The 27,433-nt window shown below is 46.1% G+C and overlaps 1 protein-coding gene across 3 annotated transcripts in view; it reads left to right on the forward strand.

Moving 5' to 3' along the window:
• Nucleotides 1–839: 839 nt before the first annotated feature.
• PLPPR1 (phospholipid phosphatase related 1) overlaps nt 840–27,433 on the forward strand; it is a 135,206-nt gene continuing 108,612 nt past the window's right edge. The window contains exon 1 of one of the 3 annotated variants that reach the window (XM_075019856.1): nt 840–1,407. The gene's annotated coding sequence lies outside the window, so the exon portion shown is untranslated. Of the gene's footprint in view, nt 1,408–3,067; nt 3,295–27,433 lie in introns of those variants that run through there. The other 2 variants (XM_075019857.1, XM_075019855.1) reach the window with 2 other exon arrangements.

Here is a 27,433-nt window from a genome sequence, read left to right on the forward strand (position 1 = left end):
TCCTAAAAGCTTCCAGTGACACATATTGTTCTGGGTTTCTGGATTGGATCTACCCGAACACTCGGGCAAGCAAACAGCTTTGAATGTGTCCTGCAATAGGCTTCGGGGGAACGACTCACGCCTTCAGGAGAGTCAGAACATCAGATGTCTTATTGGGACTTCTTCTAGAACGAGGAGAAACTACTACCAGGAGCTAAAAAAACCCAGCAGAAACCAGCTATGTGAGTCCGTGTGGGAGGTGCACATGCGGTTGTGGTGAATGTCGTTACACTCCTTCTTCCGTGAAGATTTACAGACTGCTGAATTATTGCCATCTAGTCTTCCAATGCCAATACTAGACGAAAGAGCTGACAGATATCCATGCCCCCGACCTCATTCCCATTGACTGAAAACTAAAATTTCTTGCTTTCGGGAGTACAAAATGACTCTTTCTTCTATAGTGCCTATCCTTACCTCTTTTTCCTGCCTACTGCAGAGAGCTGCACGTCAGGAGCAGCACCTTGCCCACAGGTTTTCACTAACAAACATGGGCAGGTATTCTCCCAGCAAGTTGGGCAACCAGTTTCAATGCACTTTGGGTGCCAGCTAGACTCTGATTCAAAACACAGACGTGTACCGAACTCTAAGGCGGTGATTGATTTCTATTTAAGTCACCAGGCTAGGTATGCTTTTTCGGGGAAAGGAATGCATGCTGAAAACTGCTGAATCGGGCATCTCGATAAATCCCATTCCAGATGTGCGGCGCTAAACCAAGACACTTTGATTGTTCTGAAGGCGAGACATACTGTTGAGAAGTTGCATTTGCTTGGGTTTTGGGGAGTGGGCTCATGTCCCCTGAGGTGCAGGATGCAGTTTCTACACGTCTGCCGTTCAGCGAGTGCTTCTGCTAAAAGGTGATTCTCGTTTACATCTCTCAGTTTGTTTTCTCCTTTGTTTGCTTGCTTTGTTCTCAAATGTTCCTCCTATTAATGTGTCTTCTGGAACTGCCTGGCCTGCTTGAGGCTAAAAATAGCCCTTGTTGCTACTGCTGTAGCTCCACGCAAGCCACGCAACGCCCACGCTAGGAAAGAAAACCTCGTGCCCTGCTGAGCTTCCCCGAAATGACAAGCAGGTGAGAAATCCGTGTGACCAAAAAGCAGGAGGAAAGACAAATCCTGCCTTCCTGCTCTGCTTCTGCTAGGCTTGCTGATGGTGCAAGGTGGGCCAACAGCAGGAAGGCACGTCAGTGTTCCAGTCTCCCTCTGCCTCCTCCACGTCCACCAGGGACAGCAGATGGATGCCACTCACGGAGGAGAGGCGCGACGGAAACAGTGAAACTGCAGGGATGTGAAGCGGCAAAGACGACGTTTTCGTGTCAGTGTCCGAGCAGTCGTTCTTCAAATTAACTTAACTTGATTGACCTTTTGGGTGCGTATCAGGCTTTGGGTATGATCAGACCAATGCTGCCCATGCTGTCGCAGTGCTTCAAAGAGCAGGAATACCTCTCTGCCACAGCTGAGACGGCTTCAGCGGGCTGTGCCGGTGCTCCCGATGTCTTACAAAGGAAGAGGGCTCTGGGTAGACAAATGTTTTCCTCTGCATTGCAGCAGACAAGACTTAACGCTTCTCAGCCTTAAGCGGATAACTTTACGCTGCCGGTCTGCTTGGGCTGCTCGGTCTGCACGGCCCGCGGTGTGTGCCGGTGAGACGCAAACGGTGGGGGCTTTCTGGCGAGCTCGGGCAAGTCACCTCACTGCTGTGTGGCACTGTGCTCCCCGTCTGTGAAATGGGGGGGTAATGAGGTACCCAGAAACGCTTCTGCAGCTACCTTGGCAACGGAGGCGTGACGCTCCATTGCTCCACAGAGAGGAATTTTGTGCGCGTGGTTCACTCTAGCCCGCGGTCGCCTTTTTTGCCCGTGTTACGGTTAAGGCTCATTGGCGAGAGCGCTTGACACACTTGTGGGAAGCCAGGACTCTGCGCTGCTGGGTGGTTCGCAGCAGGACAGCTCCTGGGTCACCTCTTCTCTGCCCTGCCAGCCAGGAATTTGGCTTGCCGCGGCGGCACCGTTCTCACTCCCCATAGCGCATCTGTGGCTCGGAGGCAAACCTGGCAGAGTTTCCTAACGCAGAGGAAGCGCAAGCCGCTCTCTTGGTGTTCTCACCGAGCCGGCGAGTGGCAGGTTGTTGAGGACAGGCTAAGTCGGGTGCCCTGAGTTCAGAGTGGCCCGGCAGCTGCGGCTCGGGTGGACGGGGCAACGGAGCGCTTTTGAGTCCGGGCCCCAGGGCTGCGCAGCGGTCTCGGTCAGCAGTCCTGCCCGGTGCCCTGCGCGAGCACGATGGGGCAAGGGGGGACGGAGGCAGCCAGCGCTGCCAGGGCCGGGACCAGGGCCTGGATCCCACCCTGCTGCCCTTGCCGCGGCCGGTGCTCCGGGCTGCGAGGGTCCTCCGACCCCGAGCATCCCCGGGCTTAGGGGCACCAACGCTGCTACGGGGCCCCCGATCTCATCCCTCTGTGTGCTCGCTTTGCTCCCTGGGTTCACGCTCCTCTCCCCGCTCCTTTTTTTTTTTTCGGGGGGGGGGTGGCGGGGTCTGGGTGTGTGTGCCGTCCAGCCTGCGGTGACGCTGGGCCAAGCAGGCGCTGGAGCTGCAGCTCCCCACAGCGGGGGCCGGGGGAGGAAGAGCGGGAGGGGGGGCTGCCGGCCGGCGGCCAGCCTCTGCCTGGCAGCTGCCGAGTTTCGGGTGGAAACGTCCCCGGGGCGGCGGGGGGCGTGTTGCTCCCGGCCCCCGCGGCGTGCGGCGGCGGGGAAAGCGCCGGGGGCCGGCGGCTGCGGCACAAAGGGGGGCGCCGGGGCCGGGGCCGGGGCCGGGCGGGGGGAGCCGCGGCGGTGCCCGGGGGGATCCCGCTCCCCCCCTCCCCTCCTTCCCCTCCCCGCCCCTCCCCGCCGCGCCGCTCCGCTCCGCTCCGCTCCGCCCGCCCGCCCCTCCCCGGCCGGCGCCTGTCCCCTCCCTCCGCTCCGCAGCCGGGGCGGGGGGCTGCGAGCCGGGTCCGGCGGAGGGGGAGGCAGAGGAGGAGAGGCGGGCGATGGGGAAGGAGCCGCGGCGGTGATCCTCCGGGCATCGCGCGGGAGAAGGAGCGGGTGGCGGGAGGGGGCGAAGGGAGGCGAAGCAGGACGGGGGAGGGCGGCCGCGGCCCCCGCCCCTCTCCGCCGCGCCGAGGAGGGAGGGCGGACCACGATGCCCGGCCGGCGGGCGCTGCCCGCCCGCCCGCATGGAGACCGCCGCCCGTAGCGGGGCTGCCGCGCCGCACCGCGGGGTGAGCCGGGCCGGGCGGGGGCGGGGGGGGCCCGGGGGGGTGGGGGGGGGGTCGGCGGGCGCCCGCGGGCGGCGGTGCCCCCGGCCCGGCGGTGCCGGGGGGGGGCGGAGCGGGCTCGGCGGGGCGGCCCTGGGGGCGGCCGGGGCGACGCGGGAGCCCGCGGGCTCGCCGTCCTGCTGCCCCCCGCCGGCTCGCCTTCTGCCCCCGCGGCACCCCCGGGGCGCCCCGGCAGCCGAGCGGGGGCAGCGCCCGGGGGGACGGCGCCGGCCGGGGGGGGCCGTGCGGGGCCGCCGCGGGGCGAGGGGCGCGCTCGGGGGTCGGTGTCCGGCGGGGGGGAGGGCGCCGGGCGGCCCCTCGCCCCGGCGGGGAGCTGCCCCGGGAAGGTAGGGGGTCCCCGGCCGCCGGCTCCGCTCCCGACCTCGGCGGAGCCGCGCGGGCCGGCGCCTCGCCGGCGGCTGGGCCGGGGTCCGCGGCGGGGGGGGCCCGCGCCTTCCCCTCGCCCCGGCCGGTGGTGTCCGGCGTCCGCCCGTGTGCGCGGCCGGGAGGCGCGGGCCGCCCCCGGGCGGTGGTTCCCGCCGGCAGGAGCGGCGGTTCCCGGCGGAGGCGGGCGCCGCGTTTCCGCCGCGCCGGTGCCCGGCCGTGCTCCGCTCTCCCGGCCGAGAGCGGGGCTGCGGAGCTGCTCGCTGGCTGGGGAGAAGGCTGCCTGCTGCAGCGGGGCGTGAGGGATACGCCGCATGCGGGGGAAAGACGCTTTGGAGCGGAGATGCAAAAATGCCAGTGTATGCAGTGTCCTTGTCGGGTTTGGATGTTCTGAGAGACCTTGACCCTGAGCCTTTTAGCGTCTCCAGAAAACCTAGTGGCTACCAAAAGGAAAAAAAACGCAGGCATTTTGATCAGCTGTCATTTAAAGCTTGCAGGTAGTGAGATGGGATTTCCTAGCTGACATCAATTGTACGATAGTTGTACGATAGTTCTCTTGATCCCTCTGGGTGAGTGCTTAAGAAATAAATGGGTAAGAGTAACAGTGCTGGTCCCGCACATGATGTGGTCTTTGTGGTGGCGTGAAGACACCTGGGACAGAGGAGGGACTTCAGGTGACATCCTCCCTATTGCAAATGAGATGGGTCTGGTGAGGAAAAGCAGAGGTCATGCCTTTGTGCTCAGATTTCCACCTGTTTCTACTTGGGCACAAGGAAGGAGGTTTTTTAAAACCTTTCAGTTCTGTACAATGGGCTCTTGTGCTTGACTTGGGAAAGAAGGTTTCCAGAGGAGTTACTGCAGAAAGAGTTACCTCTGAGCCAGAGGCTACTCGGTGTGACAGCCCTTAGCCTTTGAATGTCAAGATCCAGTTTAGTCTGAGGACATTGGTGTGGACTGCCCTCTTTTTTAAGTCATCTCACTACTCAGAGGTGTGATTTGGGGGAGGGGGGCCTATTTCTAAAAATAAAGGCGGGTAAGACCTTAGGGCAAGTCTTTTCTGCATTCATCCATAGCTAAGTTTGAATTTACTGTTCAGGAGGAGAACCTGCTTTGGAGGCTTGACACGGGAGGAAAAAGGACAAAATTTACATCAGCTGAGTATCTGTCAAGTACTGGGAGCTATGACAACAGCTCTGGACTACCTCCCCTTAGTTATTTGTATTCCTTCCTCTCCTCAACTTTCATTGCTAGCTCTCATGTGGCATATTTTACTGTTGGCTTATGCTCACTCTGGGTGGAAAACCAGTGATGCTGAAAAACATGCTAAACCCACGTGTATAAACAAGGATGATACTCGGTGCTGTTTCTCCTTTGATGGTGGATGTGAACCTGCTTCAGAATATGTAGACTTACTGGGCAAAACTGTGCTAGGTGCTGGTGCTTATTAACCTGTTTCAACACACACAATAAAGACCATGCTCCCTCCCCCCCCCCAATTGATGAGACATCTGAGGAGAGAAAGAGCTGGTGGGCAACCATATCCTTAATTCCTCAGCCATGCAGTCACATCTGCTCAGTTACAGAACCTTTTGGTGGGTCTGTAATTGGAGACATATTTTGACTGAATTGAGGGAATTCAGTAGCAGATGAAGGGGATTTTTGAATTTTCAATTACATCATAGCTGTCTTTTTTTTTTAATATTGTACCTTAATTTTTTTTGACAGCTTTGATCATCATGAAAAACTTCCCTGCCTCTTTGTTCAATGGTAGGAGTCTAGATGCACTTTGTTGTTTTGAGGGATTTTTTTAAATTGGAAAACGTTTCCATAACTGTTACTTCATCAGACAGTATGTCGAACTGATTAGCCTACTTTCTAGTGTTCTAATTTTTCTTCTTAATAGTTTCTGCAGCCACAGATATCTTGCAGTTCTGTGTATGATACAACAGCATGGAGGAAGGGTGTTTTTCCAGTTGTGTTCAGGAAGACTTATTGTGAATATCACTTTGTCTGGGATTTTATTGTGGAATTGTCACTTCTCATGGAAAGAGGCCCTCAAGATAAGTAAAATTCTCTAATGGAAAACATCTACCTATCACCAATGCTTAAAAACATTTTTTTCAGTCTACTAATTCTGGCCTACTTATACTGGTTGAAGTTATGGCAAAAGACTAACTTTTTAAGTTTACTCTTAAAGAGTAAATTCTGGCTTCAAGATTATTTTTCCCTGTCATTGTCTCCTGAAAATAAAGGTAGAAGAAAGACAAATTCTGTAGTGCTGATGCCAGAAGCCTTTGTGAGCCTCTCTTCTCTCTCTACTGGTTTATGCCAAGCAAATCTGTGACACATGGTCAGTTTTCCACTAATTTTCACACGATGGTGCTGAAATCAGCTGTGCTGCCTCATTCTGAGAGACTGAAATCAGAGTGGTTATTTCTTAGGAAGTGAGAGCCTTTGCTTGGTTTTTCATACATTCTTTCCCAGGTGAGAGCCCCATGTGAATTAAATGGGTTCAGTGTTGTTCTGTCAACCTGGTTGGCAGCCAGGAGGTCACTTCTCCAGAGCTGGCTGCATAGTGTTTGCTGTGGCTCTGACTGGGGTCTGTGATGGTTTGTGCTTTGAATTTCCCAACTCTGGAGGAAATCCATGCTCTTCAGCTAGCCGGGCTTGATGTTACATTGAGTTCTGCAGACTCAGCCCTGTACTCTTCACAGGCCATGTTTTCTTTCTTTTTGGATTTTTCTTTCTCTTTTTTTTTTTTATCTGATCACAGACAGAAAAGACTGGGTGCAAACATTGATCTGCAAACCTCACTTCTCTGAAGAACACCCAAAGCTCCTTGGTTTAATAGGTAGATGTTTGGATGGGGCATAAACGCAAAACTAACAACCAACATATTTATTGCTACTAGCGTGCAAAATTGGTGCTGCAGCTTGCTCACATATCCTCTCTTACCTATTTAGGCATTGTTTGCTGGGTTTGCATATCCAGCGTAAAATTTGCTTTTCAGTGGTGCTTTGCAGAAATGCTTGCTTGGCAGTAGCTGAGAAAGCAGTTGTGAGTGGCATTGTTGTTCACGATGCATGTCCTGATTCTGAAAATCTCGTGCTCCTGTTAACATCATGCTACCATCAATGTCTATTCGATGGCATGAACACGGGTTGAAGAAGGGAGGCTACAGAATCAGTAGCTACTCTGGGTAATCATTAGCTGGGCTATTAAGACAAGGGATCAACATTCACACATTTCCTCTCTTTTTGGAAAACATGCTCCATTGGTAGCCTGCACCCTGTGCATTGTCAAAACAGCCTGTGTTGTCAACAGTCAGACCTCCTTACAGTGAGTAACTGCCTGAATCAGCTGTAACAGTGATGGGGGCAATTCCATGCATTTGTAGGGAATGGAGGGTAGCATCATTCGTATGTTAATCTTTGTTGTGCTACCTTTTTTTTCTAATAAGCAAGTGGATCACAATCTGTGCAACCCCTTGAAATACAAGATAACTTTCCTTACCCAGGTGGGTTTCTGTGTTTTATTTCAAAATGGTCGAACTTTGCTAGTGCGGGCTGCCGGACATCCCACGACAGCGTCTGGTGTGTCTTGTGCAACTGTCATCCTTTCTGGTTATAGTGAAAATCATATGGCGTGATTGAGGACATAATTATTTGGGAAGGGGTAGCCACAGGCAGGGGAGTGGGGACAGAATGTGGCTGTATCTATAAGACAGTGTCTTGATCCGTTTTTCTGAAGGAATCATGCTGCGTTATTCTCCTATCTTAAACAGAAAACGAGAATTGCCTTCAAGGCAGATCCATGTGCACAAATGTGCTAATCATTGATTTACCATGTCCTCTAGGGATCTGAGGACCAGCATAAATGTAAAGGCATGCAGTTCATTGCCAACTAACAGAATTGTATTTGCCAGACGGAGGTTTAAAGTTACCCGTGGGCTTGGACATCCTTTGCACTTGGAATAAGGTTTCTGCTTTTCTTGTTTTAAAGGTGTCACTTTTATTCATGACAATACAGGGTGGTTATGTTGCCACACATCCCCTACTCCTTTAAGCCATTTGTTTCAATAGCCTTGACAATGCACTCCTCTTTTGATTTTTATTTTCTCTTTGTTGCGCTCTAGCAAGTGGAGGGCCAATTCTTTGCTCAGAAAAGTTATCCCATGGAGGAGCAACATTTAATTAATGGCTCTTATTGATGACAAAGAGGGTTTGCAGAATTCATGGCAAATGTGTGTGAGACACTGACTCTTTTAATAGCTCTAAGTCCACTATTACAGTCTCAGAAGGCAGAACTGATTTTAAAATTGAAGTTGAACTCTGCACAGTTGCACAACTGAGCTTCATTCCTAAGCCTCTCTGAAGACAGATGCTGTATAAAACTCAAGAAACATGTCTGAATCTTATGCCTGGTGTCCCTGGCATAGTCTCATCTGAGTGGACCTGAATGCCTCTAAGCATAGAGTTTGCTAATGGGTTTCTGGAGAAGCTGAGGGTTGGACCTCTTAGAAGAGCTGCCCTGTTCAGTAACTCAAATAGGAGCATGAGATTTCAGCATGACTTTTCATACATGTTTCTTGTGCTGCTTTTTACTGCTTTGCTGAGGCACCAGTGAATTCAGAATCCTCCTTCACCATCCATCAGTTTAAATCAATCTAAAGGAGAGGAGGAAGAGAAAAAAATCCAACTTTGATGGAAACACACATACTGCAAAAGGCAGTTGTATCACATTTATATTCTGCTGTGTGCTTCTGTCACCCACGCTTGTAAAATACTCACTGACAACAAAATGAAGTACATTTAATTTCCATATATGCAGTAATTTATTGTATTTGCTGAGTAATTACTGGTAGCTCTTCTATGGTAACTTATTGTTCTACTTATTCCAGCCCTTCTTGCATTCCTTGTGCATGGAAGGGGGTGTTTAATAATGCATGAACTGAAGAGAAACTCAGTTTGTATTAGCTATTTGTTTTTAAATTGTCTGAGATATTTAGCAAGAAACTTGGAAAATTCAATTTCATAAAACACAGCTGGGATTTTTGGAGCATCCCATAAGAACCATTTATGGGAGAAAGAAAGAGTATTGGAAGAATGAAGAATCATTGTAAAAGCTTGGCTTTTCTTCCCTGAAACACCTAAATCACACTCTTGTGCTCAAAGCTTGCTTGTAATACTGATGAAACACACTCAGTAACCTGTCAGAGTTAACAGTTCTGATGGCAATGCCATATTTGGATAAATGAAGCCAGAAGAACTGTTCACAGTCTCATGCAGGAATCTTGCCCTCTCACAGAGCAAACCTGCTGTACAAACTCATGCTCTCCTATGCTAAAACTCTTTCCTACCTCTCAGAGTGGCATTGGCCCTGCTCGTGAAATGCCATGCCAGTTCAGCAAGCAGACCTGAGGACAAGCAGGGCAGGACACCCTACAAAATGCAGGGCTGTGGGATGCTGGCTCCAGTGGACTGCAAAGTGCCCCCAAATGCCATTTGTTTCTTTGTAAGCATCATGCCCACTGGCTGCTTCGAGCATGACTGTGCTCCTGATGAAGAGGTACCCTGGGGAGGTGTCTTACCAGTCACCGTACTGGGTGTGCTGTCGACAGAGGAGGGAAAATACATGTGTGTGTTGAGCAGGACTGTTTGCACATCTTTTTGGTGTGATTTAGAGATACGTCAGGTAGCTTAAAACCTTTGCTAGATTGCAGAGCCATTGGCTGTAATCTACCAAGCTGAAAGTGGAGTGGATTTTAAAGAACTGGGTGTGAAAAACTACTTGACAGTGGATCATCTTTGCAACTGGGGTATTCAGGGATTTGAGCTGCTGGTAGAAAGGGGTGTACCTTAAGAAATATGTGGTGATAGTTGGTATGTTTCTTAAGAGCAGGACCAGGTCAGTCAGAAGACGCCAGTCTCCAGCATTACGCTTCTAACACTGGGCTGAGTCAAGGGAATTTCAGGTCTCCCCAGTGCAAATGTAAGCCACAAACTGATGAAGGTTTCACATCCTTGCATCACTCAGAAGAATTAGTCTCGGTTATCTTGAGAATCCAGTGAATGTTATTTGGAAGGTCATGAGAAGATGTAATACAATTTGTCAGTCATGAAAGCCATTAGGAGCAGGTAATGTCTTTCAGCAAATAAAACACTATTGAGGAAATACCCAGCTTCCTGAGGCTTTCACTGAGACCCTACTGCTTGGCTGGCTGCACAGGGCTGTGTACTCCAAATGCAGATGCAGCATGCAGACAAAGTGGTGTCTTGGCTACTGGTTACAGGTTGGTTCTCTGTGCCGATGAGCATCAGGCAGAGGGCAGCCCTTTGTAGCAGCCTGTGGTATTGGGAAGGGTAGAGGTAGGTCATGGCTTGTAGCAACACCATTGCTACTGTGAAGCTGCCAAAAACACAAGAGAAAAATCATTGGTACCTAACCATTTCAGGCACCGCTACAGCAGTGAAAGGAGAGAGGCCGTTGTTTATGTGGGGTTGTCACATATAGAACATCTGCTTCTGCTCTCATGCATGCCATTGTGCATGAAGCCAATGACCCAAGGGTCTGAGAAACAGCTTGGAAGTTTTCAGATATCTTAGGTTAGGTAAGGACAGAGGCAACTGAAAGGAAAGAAGATGAGAGGTTTGGTGGTATTCAACTTGAGCTTTATACAGAAGCTGTAACGGCAAGGCAGAGATGGTGTAAGGCCACATTAATCTGTCCTGCCACCGTCTGAGAGGAGATGTAATTCACATAAGCAAAACAGCACCTGGCCCACCCACAGGCTGTCACTGAGTTCGGCTCACTTAGGAAATATTGGAGCTGGACTCTGTACGACTTGCATCAGCTGACAGATTATGCAAGGCAGTTGCAGAATATAACTAATTCACAGGTGTTCAGCAAGAAAAGCAGTGTCTGTGCTACAAGGAATGATCTTTAAAGAGAAGCTGTTCAAGGACTATATGCCAATCATTCACTTGTATGATTTGTATGAAAGTGGAGGAAATTTTTTCTAGAAATGGATGGTCTATGGCTTTGTTTTTCTTAGGCAGGCAGTTTCCATAGCAAAATAAAATTCTGGAACATAGAGATTTCTGCCAAAAGTTACTCAGTTCTGAAAAGTTTTGGCCCAAAACATTGAGCAGAAATATTATGCACACAAATTTCTTTTTTTGCTGTAGAGCTGTTTTTTGGAGGGTTTATGTTTATTTAAAATTGCAAACATAAAATGATCCACCATTTTGCATTGCATTAGGTTTTTTTCTTTGTTTATTTCCAGTTGAGAGTGTAAGGGTTTATCTGTTTTTCTGTGTTGTGTTAGTGGCTTGAGCTTGATAGAGAATATTCTACTTTTGATTTTGGTATGTAGAGTAAGAGAAGGGATGTGGAGCTTGAAGTAACAGAGAGATTAAGGATCCAGTGAAGGTCCCCTATTCCTACTAATAGTGTACAACTGTCTTCATTAATTGGATTCTTACAGAGATTTTCTTGAGTTCGTGGTTCTGTGATGGAAATAAGAGGTAAAATAGGCAAGCTGGGAACCAGGAAGGAAATTGTTTGGGGTTGACCAAAGCCATAAACTGTTTTTCTTGCTAACAGGAAGAAAATGGGGTGTCATTTCAGATAGAATTAAATACTTTGTTTGCTTTGTACCACTGTTTTATCTCTTTATGGTTTGTAGCTTCTTTCTGTAAAAACTTTCTTTTATTTACCCAGAGCTGAATTTTGAAACTACCTGCTGGAGTTGTTGACCGAAAGCATGTCCCCAAGCCCCTCCACTGCTCTTTCCTTTGGATTCACCAGTTCCCTTAAGAGAAGGGAAAGCACACAGCTGGTGTTCAACAGAGTAGCAGTGGTGTGAATTGGATGGGTTGCATTTATTTAGTATTGCCCGTGATTCCCCAGGAATTGACTGCATTTGTCCCTACAGAAAAGGGACCACCAAAGACAGGTTTTCCTGCCACTCTGTAACAGCTCTTGAAATAAGAGATTGAGACTCTTTTTTTTAGAATCTGTAACAACCTTTTTACCTAAGCATGTCATCAGACCTCATTTTTGATCACCACAAGAGTCATGAAAAAGCTATTTGCATGACAAAATATTAACGTCAGGCTCGACAAAGAGTAACAGAAAGAAGCCCTGGCTGGAATGGCAAAAAATTAGTAAATAACATTGACCTTGTTGTCTTCCTGCTGGCTTTGTTCTCAAAATAGGAATATATAGGTCAAAGAAATGGTAAATAAACTTATTGATATGTTTTCAATACCCATAGCTCTGCATTTGCTGGCATGATAGTCTGTATTTTCCAGTACATAATGATCTGCAATTAATCTGCAGTCATTTATCCAATTAAATGCTCACATCTTTGGAATCAACACCACTAGGGCACTCAAAGAACTGATGCTATTTGAAAATAATTAATATTGATAGTATTAATTAATAGTTGACATAAACTGTATTCCGGCTCAGGTTAGACAATGTTAACTTAGGCATGGACATTAGTACCGTTCCCGGTGATCTGAAGTTAGGACAAAAATTGGAATAAGTTGTTCCTTCAGCATATGATTTTGAAATTTGTATTACTTGTCCGCATCCAGGATGCTGTCAACACGCAGATCATTACCCTAACTTACACTGTCAAACGGGGCTGTGGGAGATACTTGCTTTGAAAATGACTGTGTTGCTCATCACCACACTCCTAGCTGAAGACATTAGTCTGCGATGTCAGTGTCCTCTTAGGACAGGACTTTCTCTTTGGTCTCTGGCTGATGCAGCATTGCAAAGAGAGATTGACAGCCAAAGAGGAGAGTATGCCGCTTTCCTCAGGAGAATATGGCAGTGATGATGATGATGATGATACACACCCAGTAACTGAAGTTTTCCACTGTGGACTTCAGCATTATCAGGAAGGAAATTTCTGACCAAATTTTGTATTTGCTTTTTTAAAAGTATTTTAAGAAGCTATTTTTTGGTACTAAAAATAGCTACCTGACTAGTGGTTTAAGACAGACTGTTTTTTTCCTCTTAGTCTTCATTTGTTTATCAGAACTCGCCTTGGCTACCATACAACCCTGTCTTCCTCTGTCATTTCTTCTTGGAAAACTAACATCCTCAAAACACTTTCTTAAATTATTAATGTGGCTATCCTTTTATAATGGTAAGGCTTCATTTATCTGAAGAGAAATTTCTCCCCTGACTTCATTTATACAGTAGAGACAGTTTCTGCTGCTGTCAGAGACTTGGTCTGATGAATGTATCTCAGAGGTTTTAAAGATGACTTAATCTGGTCCAAAGTTATCCATGGGGTTCTTGGCTGAATAACTCAGTGAAATGGCTTCACAGATCTAAAATGCATGCACCAGAGAGCAGGTGTTTGGTTGCATTATTCCTTTTATGGGACAGGAAAATATGCTTCTAAGTGTGAGCGACATGAGTTCCAAAGACAGGAGGACTTAAAAAATGGTAATTGTCAAAAGAACAGAATGATTCATTGAGTAGAGGCTAATTTTCTTTTGATATATATTTGTCTGTCTCCTAAATTCCTGCTGAGATTGTGCTGATTCCTGATTCCAAGATGTTTGCCCTGGTATAGAGGGCTAGCAAAACAGCTGTTCAGCTTTAAATCCCATTACACAGGTCTCATACTAAATTTTATCATAGAGTGCATGGAGAGCGCACTTGCTGTTTGCAGTGATGTGATGTGGAATGATTTTTAAAATTCTTACTGTATTGTGGAACAATGAAAGCAATCATTTTAAAACTGTCATTCCTCTTCCTTGTTATTCAAGGTAGGGATAAGAAGCCATAGCAAAATACTGAGTATTACTGCTTGTAGAATTTCATTTAGCTTGGTGATCTTCAGCAGAAGCCAGTCAATGATGCAGGTAAGCAAAAAAAAGGGGGGGAAAGTATTCATCTCTACTGTAAAGCATTCAACAAGGGAAATAGAAAGGCAGGAATAAAATCTACACTGTTTTGCAAGGAGAGGTGAATGAGTCAGGCAGTAAATGGTATGTTAATCAGAACAGAGAGAGCACAGTAAGTGTTTAAATTAAGTCTCATATGAGACCACAGGACAGAAAAGCACATTTTGAGATTTTTGCATTCTGCACCTCAGTGAAGAGGTAGTGTCAATACCTAAATGGGTTTTGATAGACATTGAATGGCTATGTGGGCAGAGAGAAATAGAGATGATAGGAGGTCAGGATACCCGAGTCCTCTTAGACCTCAGGCCAGTGCGTTTTCTTTATGTGGTGCTTTGTCCCTTGTCATCTCCTCCATCCTTGTGTAATAGAAAAAGCCATTTTTTCTCCTCTGTCCATGCCCTTTGCCCTGAAGCCAGATGTGTGAGGTGTTCATTTCCAGACTGAAACCAGTCATGTTCATCTCCTTCATCCTCCTCAACATTTCATGTACCTTAACTGCAAACTTTTTCTGCTTTATATGACTGCTTTGGTATGACTCTCTGAGTCACGCAACTCTTCTGGGGTTTGTTCACTCATACATATTCAGTGGCAAAGCCTTCAACAGCCTGGCTGGGAGGAGCCAGGTCCTTTTCAGGTTTGTTCTCAGCTTGGCTACCAGAGGAGTCTGGTGTTCTCTGACCTTGCTTGCATGTCCAGCCTTGGCCTTCCTTAATATAGTGGTCTTCTCAATCCTTATTTACTTTTGTCTCTTACAGTTTTGATTTCATCTACCTGTGACGATGACTGGAGGAGGAAACTGGGACTTTCTCAGTAACTTCCTTATGTCTGGAAAGTAAACTGAGATTATCTGCAAGTATTAGTTAAGGCATTCTTGGTAGTAGTTGCAGGTTTGAGTTTGTTTTAAGCCTTAACAGCCTCACTGAGAGACTCAAAATTTTGGTCAAATCATCAGTGATTCAAGATCAGTACTTTTTAACGTTAATTGCTTTAAGCCTTCAAACAACTTTTCTGCTGCAAGGTTTTGCTGATGAGTTGTGGAGTGCAGGGGGTAATGGAAATACTTCAGTTCAGGTGAGTGACAGATGGGAATTAGAAACTAATTTTCAGAACTTTTCTCTCCCTCTGCATTAGTGTAGCAGAAGCAGTTCATGCCCTGTTTTATCAGTTTGCTGTAAACAGTAGCTGAACAGTCGAGCAGTGACAGCTTGCAAACAAATGCTGAGGCGCTGGGAGGGTGTAGCTGTTATTCTGAAAGTTATGCAGAACTCCACATTTAATATATGCACAGTGTATCCATGTATGACGAATATGAGTTACCTCAGATACGGCTGGACTTTGAGTGGGAGGGCAAAAGGCAAGTGATAGGATGTGAAGTGGAGGTGGTGAAGGAAGGGAATGAAATGGTAAATGGTAGTAGTTCTGTGAGCATCAGTTGTTGTTGACAAGTGTTATGGGAATGAGAGTTGGTCTTTCTTGATGTCCTGTTTTCTTCATACCTTCCAGGCTGAGCAGAAGATGGGGTCCCCCCGCTTGGTCCTGGGGTCTGTACTCATGCATATGTTAACACAGAATGTTGTATCTCTAAACTAGTTCTATACTGCAGAGCTGTCATATCAGGATTAAGGCCATGCAGCTTCTTACTAGTGTGTCTACAGCACTTTTAGCTCTCTTCTTCTTCTGCACTTGGAACATGCTCTTGGTTTGACCCCCTCTGCAAACAGGCAGGGAGTTTCATTTGCTGGTCTTCTAAGCACTATAATGCATGTCTTGTCTCAGGAACATCCTCTAAAAAAGTACCTAAGCTTTATAATTATCTTCCAGAGAAGCATATGTTTCTTTCCCCTCTCTTTCTGTCTATGCATGAAGGTATAGTTCATGGTACTGATCTGTTGACAATAGCCTGGTTTGTTGCAGCCAGTGGAGTTATACAGGTTTATAGCAGAGGATGGCATGTCTCATGTGAAAGGTGAAATATTAGCCTGTGCAGGCAGGCTAAGTTTTATGTACTGCTCAGTATTAGGCAGATTGAGTGGGGTGAAATTAAGCCAAATAGAAAAGTAATTGAGTTTTTCTCTCATTTCCGGTTTGCTCAGATTAAGCAGTGATTAATGCAGGCACCGAAACTCTTTCTAATGGCTGTATTTAAAATCGTTCATTTTTTAGAAATCTTCATTCTGCTAATGAAGTTGCAACTCCCATCTTGGCCATTGTTACAGCCCTGAAGATGAAATAGAAACAAAAAATAAATTGCAAACTGAAATCTGTGGCTATCCACTTTTCAAGTTAAATGCTAAATCTTTTGATGTCAACTCATTCACATTTTGGAGAAGCTATGCTGCAAGAGATTTCTCAGACCACCTTTCCCTTTACTGTTGCAGTGTTTTTCATAGAATTTGATAGATCTTTGATTCTCTTGAACTGAATGGCAAAGCTTCTACTGATTCAGTGGGATCAAGGTTTGACTCATTATTTGCATGTGGTGTAACCCCCCCCCAGAACTTAAGTTTTATCTTGTTTAACATAAAAATGGCTAATGCCTAAAATAAATAAATGGACTATCTCACCTTGACTTTAAATGTTTTCCAGGGCACAGTTTCACACTACAGTTCTTGTATTTGTTTATAAGCACTTACACTGTGCGTGCTGACATGCAGTGAACACCAATTCATTAAGGCATTTCTCTTCCAGCCAAATGTGTGTTTGGCTGGTTTGAGTCAGCCCTCAGTATATGCTTGTCTTTTTTTTTCTGTAACCTTCCACTCTGCTTTGCTAGCCTTGTTTCCCAGTCTCACAACCTAATGGAAAGACAATCAAATCAAATTAGCTTCTTTGACACAAAAAAGTCCTGGAGCTTGCTCAGATGTGTAGTCTTACGTTGAAGAGCTGGTAACACCAAGAGACTTCGTCAGAAGTTTCACTTCTTGGTGATTTGGCCAGAAAGCATATGGTGGGGATATAAATTAGCTTGACAGAAGTAGAAAGGATAGGTGCTCTGATGGATTTAGCTCATGAGCCTTTACCTGTCTGTCCAGGGACTAGGAAGAAGCTGTAGGTAAGTTATTATGCTGCAGTCTTCTATGGCTCCCTGAGCACCTGGAGGCTGCCACTGTCAGGTGGGATATTGAGTGTGATATGTGACTGCTCTGATGCCTTTATCCCAGTCCCAATATCTGTGGTTTTAAGCGCAGCTTATCTACTGCTGAGTGGATACAGATCAGGCGTTCAAGCGGCTCACATTTTCACTAACTACCTGCCTAATAAGCATCATCCTGAAGAGGGAACCTGGGAAGATCAACCATACTGTAGTCTTTCTGATCTTGAATAAGCTGGGGCATTGAGATGGATTGCTACAAGTGTTATGTTTTCGCTAGATTTGGATGTAAAGGGAGAGACTGGATAAAAGAACTAAAATGCTTTCAACAAAAGCAGTGGGCATATAAGTGAGAGAGATTGGGCTGAGGAATGGTGGGTTTAGCATGCCTTTGACCATAGGACAGGCTTCTGTAACCCTCAAAGCTTCACATGATATAAAGAATATTAGCCTAGAAATGAAAAGGACTTAATTAAAATGTTGGTCTCACTTCGCTACCCACTTATTACTATCATAGCGTAGCTGAGTTTGTTAATGAGATATGCCAATTATAGATGTTTTCTTTCTCAAAACTGTAGGGAAAAAGAGGAGATTTTTAAGGTCAATTGCTATGTCTTTTCTTTTTTTTTTTTTTTTTTTTTAAAGAACCTGTACTCCTTTTTAGAATGATTTTGAAAAACAGATTTTGAGGAAAGGACGATTACCATGGTCAAAATGAAAAGGAAAAAAAAGCCAACTTCAGTATTTTTCTAATGCATTTATTTTTAAACCCAATTCATTGAACTGAAATGTAGTTCCCTTCTGTGCATGATGAAAAGGAAGAAATGGTAAGATTTTGAAATTTAGAAAAAAATTAGTATTATGTGAAATTTGATCATGTTTCGTACAGGATTTTTTCTGATAGATTTTCTCTAACACAAGGGTGTGTTCCTAAGTAGCAGATTGGTTTTTTGTCATAAAGCAGTTACATTAGTGGACTTGATTGTCATACTGCTCTTCACATGAACACATACTTCAAGTAGAAGTATTAAGCTGTGTCAGTTAAATTGCTTCTCCTCTTGAAGGCCTGTGATCTTTGGATAAAAGGTGGGAGAATATCTTGACACTCAAGTTTTTTATCATCTCTGCTCTTCCTTGTGAGGATGTGTTTTCCTTTTTTGTCTGAAAGCCTGCTCTTTGACCTTTTTCCAGCAGCCCCACGAGGGCTAGCTCTGTAAGTGTTGTTTTCTGCTGCCAATCAAGATCTACCTTCTACAACCACAACCGCACGCAAGCCTGGCTGGACACGCAGGGCCATGCTCTGCTGACACTTGGATCTGTGTAATCTACGTGAAGGCTTGTAAAGTGCAGAACTTAGCCCTTTGCATTCTCTAATGGATTTCACTTGCCTGTGCCATGGGATTCATTTTCTTTGTTACAACCTCACCGTGAACCCTCTTGCTGCTCTTACCTTCTACCCTCTTGCTTGACTCTGGAAAGGCATCAGAGCTAACCTCTTCTGTCTTCGCTTCGCGGTATAAACTTATTTGCATTGTCCTTCTTTTAGAGTGATAGCAAAGCTAATGTCTACAACATATCTCACTTACACTGTGAAACGTTTCTATTTCACCACAGTCACAGTGGGATGATCTATAGAAGTCAGGTGAAGCAAAGTCTGGGTGCCCTTTGCTTCCCTAAACCCGAAAGAGGGGAAGTGGCACCAGTGATGACTGTTCTGATGATGTACAGCTCTCTCTCTGTAAAGAGTAGCAATGCTTCTTCACCCTTTTCATCATCCCTAAAAGCATTTAACAGGAACTATTCCTGCAGCCAGCCAGAAGCTTAGAGGTGACATTGGTTTTAGAAACGCAGCTTTTCAGAGAGCTCAAGTTTCTCGGTTACAGTTTCTATTAATTTCTGTGTGCTTGGGTAAGGTCAGCATGCAGCAGAGAGAAGTATTAATATATAGGGCTGGTTTTTACCCTCCCCTCCTTCTCCTTGGTATTACTGTGCTCTGTTCCTCTGTGACCACTGTCCAGACAAACCCTGAGAGACAAAGCCTCGTGTTTCACCGCAGCTTCCAGCAGCTAGCTCAGGTGGGAGTAGCCGCTTACAGTAGCAGCAGAAGGCTCAAAATGAAAGAGCATTCTCCCTGCTGCTTGGGTGGTTTTGGTAGCGTCCCAGGAGGTTCCTCAAACCTGGTTCAGGTGCACGTGTGAGGGCTGAAGTTGCTGGGGCGGCTGATGTGGAGACAGCCTGCAGTACTTGCAGCTGGTTGTTCTGTGCAAAGCCATGCAGTGCTGCACAAAGTCGTGCGTGCTTGGGAACTAGGGCCCCTGTAGTTACAGTTCCCTGGGCAGGCAATAACACTAGGGAAAAGCTGATGGTTGAACTCTGCCAGTGAGCTTTTCTGTGGCACTGCTGTTGGGTTGAGTATCCACATAGGATGGTGGTGGGAGCCTTTTTCTGGGAGGCGGGAGAGCTGAGTTGAAACTTAAGCTGCCTGACACTGCCTTGAGTACAGGCCACCTCAAGCAAAGGCGGGATGCACTGTACGATTTGAGGTGGAAACAGCAGCTGTATCACCAAAACCCTTTCTCAGCTCCCCTTGCAGCTTCAGTGTGCTGTGAGCATGCCCCTCGGTCTCTGGCCCTGCTTATCAGGCAGGGGAACAGCTAGTTTGAGGACACTGCTCAAAGCAGCCCCAGCCCTAGAGCTGCTCTAAATGCATTTGCCTGGGAAATGGAGGTGTTTGTAGGAATAAGAGCCCACCGGGCTGCATCATAGCTAAGCACAAGTTTTGAAATGTCAAAGTCAAGAATTAGACCCCAGAGACTTGGCAGAGAGGACATTTGCCCAAGAGCATGGTGAATGCAGGAGCCAGTCACCTAGAGGTGAATTTTGTCACATGCTCTATCGGGATTTAAGCAGCCAGCAGCAGGGTACAGCAGCCCTTGAAGGTCATCTGAATGCCATTTCTGGCCAACTTTCTTGCTTGACAGTGATGGATGGCACTACTGGATGTTAGAGACCAACATTTGGCTTACAATTCAGCACACCTTGGATTGTATCAGACCCTTGAAGTCTGACCCATTATGCTTGCTTAACTTTAAAATAAATGTTTCCTCCTTTTTGGCATGCAAGCTAGCAAGTAGAAAAGCAAGTGGTTTCCTGTATCTGTGATGAAAACCACTGAAAGGAGATGTATCTAATTTTGTTCTTTGAGGCTTGAAATTTTTCAGTTAATTGTTAAACGCTCAATTCTCAGTCAGGAGCAAAGCCCTGGCTTCATTGAAGCTCTGCCAGCTTAACCGGTAGAGAGTACAGCCCTGAGGATCCAAGAGATGTACCTGGCCATAACAGCTTTGTGAAGAAGAAGAAAGTGGGTGTGGTTAATATTTTGGTGAGAGGGAATGAGAGGTTTTGTAAGGAAGGCTTGTGGCATAGGGTAAATTACTTGCTATCCACTTTCTTGTCAGTCTCCAAGGAATAACTGCTTGATTTAATCAGTTCTTTAAATATCTTGTTTCTTGCATGAGGTTGTTCATTTGGCTAATTATTTTGGAAGTTTCCATGTTCTCTGAGCAAGACAGATATGCAGCATGGCACTCATTTGTAAGTAGATAGATAATAATAAAATCCTGGATCTGAATATAACCTAACCTTTGAGTGTTGGTTAGAAGTGTGCTTGTCAGAAATTCACAGTGTCATTTTCAAAGCTGCTGCTCCATGTTCAGCCATTTTCTATAGCACACAGGGGTTAAAGGAGTGGTTTAAACCAAAAGTGGTGTTTGTTGCTGACTGAGTGGTGTGTTTGTAGAGCCAGTTGGCAAGAGGTGAAAAAAGATTTCATGCTTCAATGTGAAATACAAGCATTAGCATCAGATGAAGCCTTCTGCTGTATAAAAAGATAAGATAGGAAAACCAAACAGAGAGGAAAGCAAGGATTTGATCCAGTCAGATTTAAGGTGATTGAGATTAGACCACTGACTCACACTGGGCACTGGGTGATAACATGCCATCTGGGGCCCGATATGTGATGCGCTGGTTCCTTCATTCAGGTGGATGCCTGAGAGTGGTGGTATGCACTCAGGCTATTCTCAGTTTCAATACAAATTCCATTTCTGAGATTCAGTATTTTGGTCTCTGTCCTGTTGTCCTCTTTATTCTTCTAACCATCCATCAGGCTCATTAGATCCACTGAACTGCCTTATTCTCTGGTCCAGCTGTTTTATAGTCTCCATTCCAGAACTCTGCTGCTGAAATTTGTTTTACATTGGCTGGATTGGGATTGCTTCCCGTTCCCAGCAGGGTTGAATTTCATCTCCATTATGTATTCTGCATTATGCTTATGATGAAATATATTACATTTTTAAGAGTCCATAACACGTCATGTTAATCTCTTGATGCCTAGTACAGGCGAACTCCCATTGGCTTCCATGCATATGCTCTGAATCTTGACTGCATGGATTTATCAAAACCAAACATAAAAATATATGTAAACGGTAGGGTGCTTTTTTGCCTGCTGTTATTTCCTTTAACCTGTCATATTTTTTTTTCTATCTAAAACCTTATTTAAGGAACTCTCTAGGACTATATTCTTAGTTGCAAAGAAATTGAGACATGTAAAAAGACAAGGCTACAAGCTCTGGTGAGTTGCATGGTGTAAAGGTAGCCTAGGATGTGTTTCCTGTTCCAGTTGTGTCCAGATAGACCTGTGATACTGTACAGAGACCAGTTAATTATAAAACTGCTCCTTGTAGTGCCCCTCCATTCCCTTATTCATACTTGGCTTGGTTGAACAGAAAGGAGATCTCAGGGAATGGTAATCTCTGTCTGGGGGAAGGAAGAATAGATGTGGTGATCAAAATAATGCCCTGCAACTTCAGAAGCACAGGCTCAGCTACTGACTCTGCCCTGACCTTGCTAACTTGTGGGTGTCCTAGTCCTTTGATGGCAATTGAGAGCTGTCTTCATAGGTTTTGGCCTCTGAAAAAAGGAGTTGCTACTACTGTCTTAGCTTGCAAGCAACATGAGGACACATGGAAGGGAGGAAGTCTTCATACTCTATGGACAGTAAGGAAGATGCACTTATTGATTTTATCTGAGTAGACTTGTTAGCTGCAAGATTTTTTAGCTTACAGCTGCTAGATTTTGCACTTGGAACTTGAAGAGTTAGAACAGAGTCCGTTTTTTTCTCAGCTGGATTTTCCTTGGCTTTCTGTTTCACATTCTCTACGGTTTCTGTTACGGAGCATTGTGTATGCAACTGTGAGTTAGAGAACTTGCTTTTCACCTTCCTAGTAGTAACAGGTGAATCCAACAGCTGTAGCTTTAAAAAAGAAGCCAGACTGTTAAGTAGTGTAGGGTGTGTGAAATTGCAAGGTAGTTGCAATACAGATGGCAGAAGGTGAGGTTAAAAGTGTCATGAGCCCAGAGTGCCACTGATGGATGCATGCAGTTGGATTTTCTCCTGCCTGATCATTTTCTTCTATCCTAGCAAATAGATGTCCATTCCCCACACAAGATGCAGGTAAAAGCTAACTGCTTCTGCTGGCTAATCTGACAGCTTTGCTTTTGTTGGTGCTATTGCTCTGTTTTATTCTTCCTTCTTTTCCCTCTACTTCTTGTTAATGTGAGAATGCTACGTGCAAATTTTTTTTAATGAACACTGATGAGTGTTCTAAACTATTTAAAAGTACAAAGTCGTCCTTTCTGATGTAAAAATTATTTTTTATGTAATGGCTTTTTGGAAGATAAATGTTTTGCTCTCTGTAGAAAGCATTCTGTTGTTTAAAAACTGACCATCTGAAAAAAAATCTCCATCTGGAGCTGCACTTGTTTTCTTTGGTGGTCCAGGGTTCTTAGCCAGACTACATCCATATAATGCAGTAAGGCATCCAGGAAAGGGTACCACACTGCCTTCGAATGGCACATATACAGTACTTCTTTATAACATCCTTTCACCTCCAACCATTTCAGTTCAAGGACTTCCCGAGTTGGATGTGATTTCTGTGTACAGAGGAGAAAAGCAAGCATATTTTTACTAGGCTTTAATTCACTAGAGACAGAGCCACAAAAGCGGGGAGAGACAGGGAAATAGCTGAAGCAAATTTATCTTTGAATTGGAGGTGACATCCATGAAAAATGTTTTGTGCTTTTTTTGCCTGGCCAAGCTTTGCCTACCAATGTCTTCACCGCATTAATCACAACTAAAAGGTTCTGTGGGAAACCTTTTGTCCTAGCTTGAGAAATACTAATGCGAATATGGACTTAATGTTTCGTCCGTCTTTAGAGGGTTTGCTTGCCGCAGACAGGGAAGGAAGGCTGTCAACAGAGAGTTTTAACGCTGGAAAGGGAGCAAGCACCTCCTGCTCACAAGATGTTTATATTATCTTGCTGTTAAGGAGCCGTAAGCATGAGATTGAGAGCAGCTAACACTTCCAGTGGCAGAAGAGGCAGGCAGCTTGTAAATGGCCTGACATGCGGGCAAAAGACCCATCTGTGCTCTTAGCCGGGATCTGGGTTAATAAGAGCAACCTTGCGTGCAAATTCAACGATGAGAGAGAAGTGTGGTTTCGTATGGCAGTTGTGTAGTGGCACAGCAGGACTAGCAGTAATTGGGCATCTTCAGCCTTGTATCAGAGGGCGTGCGGTTTTCCCTCTCCTGGGCAGGGAAGGAAGGAGGGCAGGACAGCACTATGCAGGGAGGGCCGGGAGACCAAAATGTCTATTACAGGGTTGTGAGACTGCCTACCTGGGTGAAGTCTTCTTAGGTGCAGTGATCGATCCCTAAGGCTCTGTGGAGAAATAAGTTTAATGTTTGCACGTATGGAAGTGGTTTTGTTTTCTGGTGTTTTGTGTGCTTATGCCTGGAGCTTGAGTACAATGCAGATCTAATGGTTGTCCTCACCTTGTTTTTCAGATCACAAAAGGCCTGTCCTTACATTCCACAACCAGGAGTATGTAATCACCTCTGATGTGACCTCCTCATAAACAAATCCCAAATGATTTGGGGCCAGCCTGATTTACACCCAAAGACCAAATCCTCAGAATGGAGCATTGGTCATTTTGTTTTTATCTTCTACCAGTTTCTGGTTTGCGTTTGCAATAGTAACAGGGTGACAAAAATGTTTTCTTGCCTGTTATTCAAACATCAGTATGTCTGAAAGACTGTGTAAATCAGGCGTGTTTAAAGCCAGGCCTTTCGGAGTAAATGATGAGAGCTGAAATCCACTTAGAAACTCTCTTTGTTGCAGACTCACAGTGCATGAGTGAGTGTGCAAAAGCCTGCCTATAGTCTTAGAGGCATTGTATCATCTGAACAGTGGCAAAGAGTGCTTTGGGGTATGTGTTGCTACTTGCAGCACTGTCACTTGAGCATGCGCATGGAGCTTTGTGGGCAAGGTTTTCTGAAGCACTCAACCTTGGCCTAACCTTCCTCGCATAGCAACTGATAGTACAATTTGTACCAATGCCAGTGAATGAAGAGTTGAAGCCTAGTGCTGTAGAAAATCCTGTATAGAGAAGTATTGTTGCAATAGGGAAGCATTATCACTGTTATATTAGACTGATTCTTAACCATTCATAAGGGAAGACTGAAGCAAGCACTCAGACATCATAGCAATGAGGAGAGAGGGAGAGATCTGAAATCCCTGCATGGTAAATGCAATAGCCAGCACAGTATTGTCCAAAGAAAGACCTCTGACAAAAGGTATTCACTGTCAAGTAATAGCATAAAATATTGCGGTGCTTGGAGTATGGCATATTGAGATGCCAACAATATATTAAGTTTAACAAACTACTTGAACACATCCTAACTTTAAACTTTGTGTCAGTGTCACTTGGCCTGAAATGGTTGCATCAAAAGAATGTTTGTTTCTTGAATTACACCTTTTGTAAATGGCAGAGCTAGTGTTACAGATGCACGCACAACCAAATCCAACTGGTGTTAAAGCTCAGATTTATTCTTCAGTAAGAAGTTAGAACTCCGGTAACATTTTATAAACCACGGGCTCAATGATGTAAGGGCAATTAGTACTACACAGCTGACTTAAGAATTCTTAAGGTTTAGAAATGATGGCTCAAAACGTGCGTATCACTCCCCTAAAAGCTGAGGGCTCTCTCCCTCGAGGAGTTACCTTGGGTGGTGCCCCGACCCGAGGGGGAGTCCCTGACTGCAGACCCGCTCTCCGAGGGGGACTGACTCCAACGTGTCCTCCGGCAGGACCCCGTTTATACCCCTGTCGAATCTGACCGGTGGTCTTTAAATTCTGTTGGCCAGGAGGGTCACCTCAGTGTAACTGGCCTGTCTCGATTGGTCTGTTCAACTTTCAACCTGTGGCCTCTAGGGTTTAGTTTTGTTTTTTTTCCTTCCCCTTCTCCCTGCCTGGAGAAGTTCAGTTTCCTGCTGGCGGGATGTGCGGGGGAGGTGTACTGCCACAGCTAGCAAAAGCAAGGACAGTGCTATCACCTTCTGTTAGTTTTAACTGCCTTTTCTTTGAGATTTAACATCTCAGACATTTTATTTATATTAATCATCCCTAGCTGTGGCTGAAAATTGCATTTGGTTTGAATGAAGAGTTCTTCAGGTCAGCCCAAACTCACTAGTGCTGCAGTCTTAGTCTTAGTATTGGGATCAGTCCAGGTGCGCCATGCACTTGTATTGTAAATCATCTTGCCCTTAATACCACACAAGGCTCTTTCGTGAATAAAGCCACAGTGTTAATCCATTCCTTAGCTTTTCAAGTAAGTGCTTATTAGGAGGTAAGAAGGCAGCCAGTTGCAATGTGAATCCTGAATAGGAGACCCCGATTCCCTTGATGTCAATGAATGAGGTCAAAAGCACAATTTCCAGGCTCCTCTGCAGTCCTCATTAGGGCAGGACAGGCATCACAAGCCTTCATGGATACAGACCAGTCAGAGCAGCTGCCTTAGTAGCTGCAGCCTTTATTTTGGTCAGTTCAACCTTCTGCAAATCTGCAGATCCTGTTTACCTGCCTGCTCACACTGGCATCGTTTATGTCAAATCCAACAGTGGTGCAGCGGCCCAAGGAAATGTCTCTTCTTTAACTACAGAGACATAACTTTGTAGTTGTCTTGTTTTTATCTCTGGTTGAATATGGCTGAAACTCAGCATGTTATATCTTCAGCATCAATGGAAGGAAAATTATTGCTGTCTCTGTGCCTTGAAGACACATCACCCATTTCTCCTTACTCAAGGGTAGTGCAGTTTCTTCCATCTCGCTGAACTGGAAAAGAGCAAGGAGGTTGTCAAGCTGTCCCACCTCCAGCTTTTGGAAAGGTTTCCTGGGACCAGAGGATGGGGAATGGGAGAATGGTGAGAGGGCTGGTGCGGGCAGTGGGGTGGGCTGCCTGCCTTCCTCTCCTCCTCCTCCTCTGACAGGGAGGACAGGCGTGAATCGGTGCCCTCGAAATCAAAGGCCAGGGTGTGAGGAGGTTGGGAACTGCTGATTCCTCCATTCCTAGTGGGATCTGGCCTGAGTGCAAACAAGCTGTGTGGTTTAGCTGACAAAAATACGCTAACATCCCTTGCAAACCAGTCTTGCAGCAGTCAGCCTGATTTTTTTCCTTCCTCTCTCCCCTCGGTCGCATCCTTTGTAATACCTAAATAAATCTGTGTCAGTCTCAGCTCTCTTTCAGGATCTCCGCTGAAGGAAGATCAATGTCAGTGCCTCTGCTGGGGGATGCCCAGGGCTGGCCATGGCCTGATCCAGCCGGCTCCAGGCCTGGCGCTGGGTCCTTGGAGCCATCTGGAACCGGCCTTGACCAGCCCAGCACCTCAGCCACAAGGTGCGGCTGCCAAAGCATATGGAAGAAAAGGTGAAAAAGCTGAAGGAGCAGAGGAGTGAGGCAAAAAAGAGGAAGGGACAGGAGGGGAAAGAGGAAGGTAGAGCAGGCGGCACCAAGCAGCATCCCCGGGCTGGAGCAGATCCGCCCTGCCGCCGGCAGAGACCCCACGCCGGGGCAGTTTTCCTGACAGGTACTGCAGCCTGGAGGGAGCGCCTGGAGCCCAGAGCAGGGGACATTGTGAGCGGGAACGAGTGGCAGAGAGAAACCGCCATGTTCTGACCACCCCCTGCCGCTCCGGGGCGGGGGGGGTGGTGGTGGTGGTGGTGTGAAGGTGTTGGGTTGTTTGAGTTTGGCCCTTGGCCAAGGTTAACCCACCATATACTCTGCCAAGGAAGCACCTTTAACTCTCTAAATAAATACACCTTTCATTCTTAGGGGCTCTGTTAGGACACTATAAAAATCTGATTTCAGATTTTCTTTAGCAGTAGGAAAAAATAATCTCAATCAAGCAAAAAACTGCTGAATCATTAGCAGGACCCAGAGGATACAGTTCTCTCCTCAGCTCTGTGAGGAAAGTCAGAGTAGCCGAGCTTGGTCATCTGCCCTCGCCTTTGACACCAAAACTTCTGACCAGTGGCTGCCCTGAAAAACGTGCATAAAGGCTGCCTGGGTCTTCAGTGGAAAAAGGCTTGTTGTTACTGTTTTATTTGAAACTCTTCAGAAGTGCTTAAAGATTCTGTAAATGCTGGGACTACAGAGGCAAAATACGGTCCCTTTTGCCAAACAGTTCATGATCGCAGGCAGCAGTTCCCAAATTATTCTGGTCATGAGGCCATTCTCAGGAACAGGCTGGCCATGTTGACCAGATGTGTCTCCCTCAGTGAAATCTCCTTCGGCACCCTCC

Source organism: Buteo buteo, chromosome Z (assembly GCF_964188355.1).
Source record: "Buteo buteo chromosome Z, bButBut1.hap1.1, whole genome shotgun sequence".
Taxonomy (NCBI): domain Eukaryota; kingdom Metazoa; phylum Chordata; class Aves; order Accipitriformes; family Accipitridae; genus Buteo; species Buteo buteo.